We start from the raw sequence: 8748 nt of genomic DNA on the forward strand, positions 1-8748 counted from the left end.
TAGTGTATTGACAGTTCTTTAATGCAGAAGGGATTAATGGTGGACATGTGCTACTTAATAAGTGGGGCAATCACATGCGTCGGCAGTAGTAGGTTACATGGAAAATGGATGAGGTAGGCCTTCATAAAATAGTTTCTGCTTCTCATTACTTTCAACTCATGCCTGCAATTGAGAGTGCATCCTGGAATAAATTTCAAGTTCAGAGCATCTAGCTCAAGTTGACAAAGTGAGTCAGTGCCAGAAATATCCATGCAGGGTTCCAGGCATCATACCTCTGTGCATTGAAAGACTGACCTCCACCCCCCTGACCCTGCAAATATCATCCATAATCGTTCTGGCTTCCTTGATTTTCAGACACCCAATGCTGGTGAAAGTCTGAACATTCATCATTAATTCCATCAGATGATCAGGGTCAATGCCTCTAGCGAGCGATTCAATACAGGGCATGGATCCAATTGTAGACAAGTTCCGGAGTTTTGGGGGGTAGGGGAAGGAAACCACTTCAGAAACTCCCAGTGATGTGGAACTTACCTGCAGAAGGAGGTGGAAGCATAGCCACTAAGAGATTTGTTTGCTCAGTTGGCTGGATGGCCAGTTTGCAAGGTAGAGTAATGTCAAAAGCATCAAAAAAATGATTAGACCAAATGAACTTTATCATTTATTAGAAGCACTTTTCAATTCACATCATGATTTCCCATTTTTTTAAAACTTGTGTCAATTTAAAGTTAAATAAGCTCAAAAGTTACTATGAAGGACTCTCCTTCTCACCCTTTCTTTGCCTGAATGATGACTCTCAGGTTAAACCACCCATGTTATCTCTAACGACAGAACAGTATGGTCTGATAAGACTATGGCGACTTTACTCTTAGCCACTATAACTTCAGTCGTAAGAGTTTCTACTTCTCATAGTATTTTCAGCCTGTTCCATTGTCCTGGTCCTTGTGAAACTATGACCTCTAGGATGTAAATAGATTGGAAGAAGTTTACTAGATTGTTACTTTAAATTAGTGGGTTACCTTATAAGGATGGGTTGCACAGGCTCAGCTGGTTTCCACTGGAAATTAGAAGAGTGAAAGATGACTTGATTGAAATATATAATCCTGAATGGTCTTGACAAAGTGGAAATGGAAAGGATGTTTTCTCTTAAGGATCAGTCCAGAACTAGGTGGATGGGGCAGCGAGCAATTTTTAAAAATTAAGGTTGCCTTTTTAGGACAGAGATGAGAATGTTTTTTATCTCTCAAAAGATTGCACAACTTTGGAACTCTGATTCAGGTGGTCGTGAAAGTGCAATCATTAAATATTTTAAAAGATAGGCAGATTCTTTTTAGGCAAGGGAATTAAAGGTTATCAGGGTAGACAGGAATTGAAATTTGAAATACAAACATATCAGCCATGATCTTATTGAATGGTGGAGCAAGCTCAATGTCCTCAATGGTCTACTTCTATGTTCTATGTTTGTATGTTCTACTCATTCTCCCAGTTTGTTCTGGACTACTACTACAAGATCTTCTCTTTGCATGATTAGAATTCGTAGTGCAAGTTTGTAATCTGTTCCTTATAGAATTTATACTGTGCTTTCTGAGCTTCCACAACTTAATCGATGGATCTTAGCTCTCGTCCTTCACATTGCACATGCAGTCAATTTACATTCTGCTCTCTTTATAACGGTGACACTTCTCCATTAGGTTTAAAATATGCCCATCTGGTATATGTATTACCCTGGTACCAACTTCCAATTGCTGTCCTCTGGGGCAAATAGCCCTGTCCTACATCTCTTTCACTTTGCCCATAATTTGGTCCTCACAATTGTCCAATTTAATATGTGAAAGTACATGGTGCCTCAACACTTTCTGTGACATGATTAAATTAATTGTGTAATCAGGGCCAAGTGACATCCAGAAAGAACCCTGACACTTTGGTACCCATCACCGAGGTCTGGACCTTTCCATTCTTTCTATCATTCTGTGAATTAAAATTTAGTCTGATGGCCTTTTACAATGCCATAAGGGTTGTCAAATCTCCACCGAAACCTCAATATTGAATGAATGCCACTCTCACTGAGCTCTCAAGTGTTTTATAAAAAAATGGAGCTAATTGTAGTTCCTTCCCAAGCTGAGGCTGATCCAGACTGAAGTGATCAAACATTTCCAGTGATCTTCTTGTACAGACTGCCCAAATGTTAACTTATAACTTGGCTGGTCTGTTTGATGTTATAGGAATCATCTCAACTACAACTGTTTCTTTCACAAGCTCCATTACTAAATGGACTTTCAACCGTCACGTTCGTTATCACAATGTTCATTTTTTCCACACATTCATAATTGGGGGACAGGGCGGTGGGGGTAATTGCAGTGGAATTGTCATTTAGGAATTTAGCTACCTCATCATGGTCGCTACCATTTTGTCGCCTGCCATTAAGCATTTTCCTTAATAATGTACATATAGGAAGTGGATTAAATTTACTTGCCTTGTCTACAAAACGAACAGCTGAAATGGCATGGTGGCTCAGCGGTTAGCACTGCTGCCTCACAGTACCAGGGGCCCGGGTTCAATTCCACCCTCAGGTGACTGTGTGTGGAGTTTGCACATTCTCCCTGCGTCAGCGTGGGTTTCCTCCGGGTGCTCCAGTTTCCTCCCACAGTCCAAAGATGTGCAAGCTAGGTGGAATGGCCATGCAAAATTGTCCACAGTGTTCAAGGATGTGTAGATTAGGTGGGTTATACGGGAATGGGTCTGGGTGGGATGCTCCGAGGGTCGGTGCGGATTTGTTGGGCCAAAGGGCCTGATCCCACACTGTAGGGATTCTAAGGAACAGAAATTTTTTCTTCCTTGTCCCATACCTTCAAATCCATTGCTACATTAAAGTTTATTGCTAATGGGCCTCACTATGAACTGCACGGTGTCCTTTTGTTTTACATATAGCAAGTTTACTGCTGATCTCTTTTAGTGTGTTCATCATCCCTATTCCTGTATTCTTCAGTAGGATTAACAACCTGAGACAATATTATGGCACTGAAGGATGCTGATCACCCAATTCCCTCTGGACTGTCCCAGTTGATTCTGCATCCACTTCACTTCCAGGCATTCCATTCCAGATCTGAACGACTTATTGTATGAAAAGGTATTTTCTCACATTGCATTTGCTAAGTTGGAATCACTTTAAACCAGTGTCCTGTCACTTTCGGCCCTTTTATTAGGAACAGTTTCTCCCTATCAATTCTATCCAGACCTCTCATGATTCTGAAAACTTTTATCACTTCCCCCCCTCCAAGGAGAACAGAACCAACTTCTCCAATCTTCCTTCCTAACTGAAGCTTCTAATCCCTAGAACCATCTTGTAAATCTCTTCTGCAACTTCTCCAATTCGTTCTCATCGTTGCTATAGTGTGGGGCGCAGAACTGTACGCAATATTCCAGATGGGTTCTAAGAACTGTCTAATATAAGTTCAATGTCACCACTTTGCTCTTGCACCTTATGCTTCTAATAATAAAGCCCATGATACTAAGTGCTTTATTAGCTTCTTCCTCCATTAGTCCTGCCACCTTAAGTGATCCATGCACATATACACCCAGGTCCTTCATCTCCTGCACAGTCTTTAGATTTAAAACCCTATTTGATATTGTATGCCCATGTTCTTCCTGCCAAACAGCACCATTTCAATGAACATCACCTCCACAGTGAGCAACACTGGCTATGCACCTGCCCGCTCCATCAACCTGTCTACATCCTTTTAGAGTTCTACACTGTCCTCCATCCGTTCACAATGTTCCAAGTTTCATTTCATTCACAAGCTTTGCAACTGACCTGCGCATGTTCCAAGTTTCATTTCATTCACAAGCTTTGCAACTGACCTGCGCACCAAGATCTAGACCGTTAATAAAACAGGAAATGTGATGATCCCAATACTAAAACCAACTACAATTCTTCATCCAGTCCAAAACCACTACAGTGCTTATTAGTCAGCTAATTTTGTATCTATGTTGCTAGAGCCCCTTTTAATCTATGAGCTATAACTTTTCTCAAGTCTATTGTGTTAACACCATAGTGAATGCCTTTTGAAAGTCCAATTACAATAACAATGTTACCTCTTTATGTTACCTCTCCTAAAAAAAATCAGCAAGTTAAACAAGTACAATTTCTCCTTTCAAAATCCTTGCTGGCTCTCGCTAAACAACTAGCCACTGATCTGTAATTGCTAAGCTTATTTGTACAACCTTTTCTGAACAAGAAAAATTGCCTGGAACTCTCCAGTCCTCTACCACCTCCCCAGACGACTGTAAGATTATGGCCAGTGTTCCCACAAGATATACTCATTTCTTCCAATATCCTTGGATGCATCTTATCCAGTCTGGTATCTTGTCAACTTGTGAAGGTTCAATAGCTATCCAAGACTTTCTCTTCCTCAGCTTTGAATCCCTCTAGTCACATAGCTTCCTCCTCTGCCATCAAGGCGTGGGTAGCATGTACCTCCTTGGGAAAAACAGATGCAAAGTATTTATTTAATCAGCCATGTCTCTTGCCTCCATGAATAAATTTCCTTTTAGGTCCCTAATTAGCCCTATTCCTTTCCTTTTATTGCTAATGTGCCGACCGAAGACTTTAGGATTCCTCTTTATGCTGTTCTGCAGTCTTTTCTCATAATCTCTCTTTGCTTCTCTAATGTTTTTCCACCCCCCTTTATGCATTTGTCTAGGTTCCCAATTGTATTTTCTTCCTGGCATGTCAAAAGCACACTTTTTTTTTTCCTTTATTCTCTATTACCATCTCCTTTTTTCACCTATAACATCCTGGGTTTGTCTGTAATCCTCTTGAGGGAATTTACTTTGACTCTTCCCAAACCATCTGGTCTTTGAAGGTACACCATTGTTCAGCTACAGTTTCTCTCCATCAACTATTTGTTACAGTCTATTCAGTCCTGCTCTGCTCTTGCCCCGTTGAAATCACCTGTCCCCCAATTACTTATTCTTACTCTGGTTTGCTTATTGTTCTTTTCAATCATAATCCTAAATCTTAAAATAAGTCCTCCTCCTGACGAAGTGCCTAGGAAGTGACACTGTCATAACATCTTGTGCCTGTCTCTGGCATAACACTGTCTCATGGCAACAGCTTAAACTCTGCATGTGGCCTTTGCCTCTACTTAACCATGAGGAATTGCAGAATATCGTCCTCAAATTCAGCTGCTGCAGAAATTTGTCACCATTCTCTGCCTGCTCTATGATGACATGTAAGCCATGATCCCCACCAATGGATCCACCACAGTCCCAAAATGAGTGCAAGATGGTTCAATCAGACGTCAACACTCTTCTCCATCTTCCTCACAGCAACACTCCTCTCCTGCCGCACAACACTACATCCTGACCTATAGAATCTACTGCGAGTCCCTAAACAATATTCATTTCCCATACCTTGGGAGCCTCCTCTCCGTGTGAGCATGATGATGAAATCTGACGTAGACTCCAATGTGCCATTGCAACCTTTGGATGTCTGATGAACAGAATATTCAAAGTCTGAGATTGCAAACCCAGCTCCAAACTCATCTTCTATAGAGCAGGTGTGGTCCCCACCCTCTTGTATGTGAAATGTGAAGCATGTACAGCAGACATTTCAATCCCTGGTGACGTGTCATGAACATTGCCTTCACAAAATCCTGCAAAACCACTGGAGATAGGTACACTAAAGTAATCGTCCTCTCCCAGGTCAATAACCCTGGTTTGTAAGCATTGGTCATGCACGACCACTTGTGATAGGTGCATTACACTGTCCACATATCCAACGCAAGACTTCATAAACAAGTACTTTGCCCTGAACTTGTCTCTCCTCACAAAGAGCACCCTTTTGATGGGGCCTGGATAGCAGCATCACAGATGTGATTTTTGTACCTATTCACGCTCCCTACCACTGAATGAACTAAATAATACCATAGTTCATACGTAACCTCTAAATTTGACTGTCCTCTCGGATGATTTCCAACAATTTATTCTCCGTAAATTCACGCAGTAAGACTTACTGATCTTCACTGGCACCGACTCAAGTAATGTTTTGATTTTAAAATTCTCACTTTTACATTCAAATGCCCCACTTATCTCAAATTTCCTGCAATCTCAAAGCCCTCAGATATCTGCACTTATACTTCTAGACTCTTCAACATGCCTAGTCTTAATCTCACACCACCATAGTGGTGGCTGTGGTTTCAGCTGCCTGGACCCCAAGCTCTGGAATTCCCTCTCTACAACTTGCCACACTTGTACCTTATCTTAAATAATGTTATATGGATCGCTGTTGTACTTATTATTTTAATACTCCTGTGGAGAGCCTTGGAACATTTTGTGTTAAAGATACTTTATCAATGCTAGTTGTCTGAAGAGAGAAGTGGATGAGGTAAGGACACTGTGACAAGCAGTCATCATTGTTGAGAGAAGCTGGTGAGGAGAGGATCTTACAGGGAAGCAGGCAAACTGCTGGTTTACCAAGGTGGTACTCAGGTGCAGTGGCAGCAAGATTGAAAGGAGTGAGAGCAGAGAGGTCCCAGAAGCAGACAGACTGAGGCAAGCGTGCTTCAATAAAACTGATTTGTGAGATCACAGAAAAGCAGATAGGTAATTGGTGGGTATTTCTCTCATCTCGTGACTCAATATTGATTTAAGTTGAAGCCGTGAGTACAACTTAAAAACTTTACACAGATAATTAATATTTTCGAACTTAAAAATGAAATTTCTTTGCTTGATAAAGTTAAGAAGCTTTGGTTGTTTGACTTAATAAGATTTTTCTAGTCCATACTTAAGTAGGAGCATGGATTTTAAAAAAAACGCAAGTGTCCATATTTTAGTCAATTAAAGTATGTTTGGGCAGCACATCCTACACCATGTAGGAAATCACAGGTGCTCCTGATGATTTGGGTGACCATGTGTGCAGGATGCGTCTCTGGCTGCAGTAGCTCAAGCTCCAGGGTTTGGATGGTGAGTGGCAGCTGGGGGTCTATGTTGCATTGATGAGGCTGAGTGGTCTATGGTAGCACCCATTTCAGGACATGGTCATCTCGCAACTTTAGAACGTGTAGGCAGAGAGAGAATGAGTGACTGCCATGCATAAGGAGGGGGACTGGGGAATCGAGTGCATCCTGCTTCAGGCAGTGTATTAGCCTTGGAAAAAGGCCTCTGGGCAGGCCGGTCAAAGCTAGGCAATGGCAGTATGGTGGTCCAGCTGTTCAGTGGGAAGGAAAAAAGTGTGCAAGTGCAATAGTGGTAACAGATTCATTAGTGAAGGGAGTAGACAAGTGCTTCTACAGCTGTAGATGTGACTCCAGGATGATACACTGTATCTCATGTGCCAGGGTCAAGAATAGCTGCAGGGCATTCTGAAAGGGAAGGGTGAATACCCAGAAGTCATGGTTCATGTTGGGACCAATGACATAGGAAGAAAGAGAAATAAGGTCCTGCAAGGTCACTTTGGAAGTTAGGTAGGAAATTGAACAGCAGGACTTCAAATGGTAGTAACCTCTTGATTACACCTGGTACCATGCAATAGTGCATACAGGAACAGAAGGATACAGCAGATGCATGCGTGGCTAGAGAGGCTGCGCAGTAGAGAGGGCTTTAGAATTCTGAGATATTGGGGCCATTTCTGGGGTGGTTGGACCTGTACAATTTGGATGGGTTACATCTGAACAGGAACGTGGCCAACATCCTTGTAGGGAGGTTTGCTAATGCTTTTGGGATGGATTTAAACTAGATGGTAGAGGATGCAATCCTGACTAGTTCTAAGGGGAAAGAAGCTGAAATGGAATTTGATATCAAAATGGAAGGGAGTCTGGAAAGCAAAAGAAAGTTGGCTAAATAAAGAAAGAAGTGAATTTAGCAAAATGGAAGATATTCTAACTCAAGGAGCCAAAGGGGAAAAAACAGGCAAGTTGAAAGTTCAGATAAACACATGGGTGTCTGATACCAAAGCAATTACTGAGATTTGGCTAGGAGATGGGCAGCATTGGCAGCTCAACATTCATGATGTGGAGATGCCAGTGTTGAACTGGGGTGGACAAGGTCAGAAATCACATGACACCAGGTGACAGTCCAACAGGTTTATGTGAAATCACAAACTTTCAGAGTGCAACATTCCTGGTTATCGGGCGTTCAGATAAGGGGAATTTTGCCATATTGATCAAGAAATCAATTACAGCAATTAGGGATGATACTTTGAAAGGATCATCAACAGAGGCCAATTGGATAGAGAGGGAACAAAGTTCTTAAACTACATACAGGAGAACATTTTTAAGCCAGAATGTAAATGTCAAGAGAGGGAGACCTAATATTTGGAAATGAGCCTAGGAGATAGAAGGCACACAAGTAGGAGTGCATTTTGGAAACAGTGATCCAAACAAGATTTAAGATATTATAGAAATAGATAAGGATGGTTCATATACGAATGTTTCAACTGGGGAATGGCTAATTTTACCATGATACAATTTGTCCAAGTAGACTGGGAGCAGCAACTTGCAAATAAAACTATCAGATCAATGGAAGGCATTCAAGGAGGAAATCGAGAGAATGCAGGTACAATATATTGCCACAAAGAATAAAAGTAGAACCTAGAATGGAGAACCCTTGATGTCAAGGGACATATGGTTAGGATTAAGGAAAAAAAAAGCTAATAATGACAGACACCAAGGGTTCAGTATGACAGAATAAAATTGCAAGGGACTGGGGAGACAGAGAACAAGACAGTTGGAAAGCAAAGACTGCATAAGCAAG

Source organism: Rhincodon typus, chromosome 9 (genome assembly GCF_021869965.1).
Source record: "Rhincodon typus isolate 14 chromosome 9, sRhiTyp1.1, whole genome shotgun sequence".
NCBI lineage: Eukaryota > Metazoa > Chordata > Chondrichthyes > Orectolobiformes > Rhincodontidae > Rhincodon > Rhincodon typus.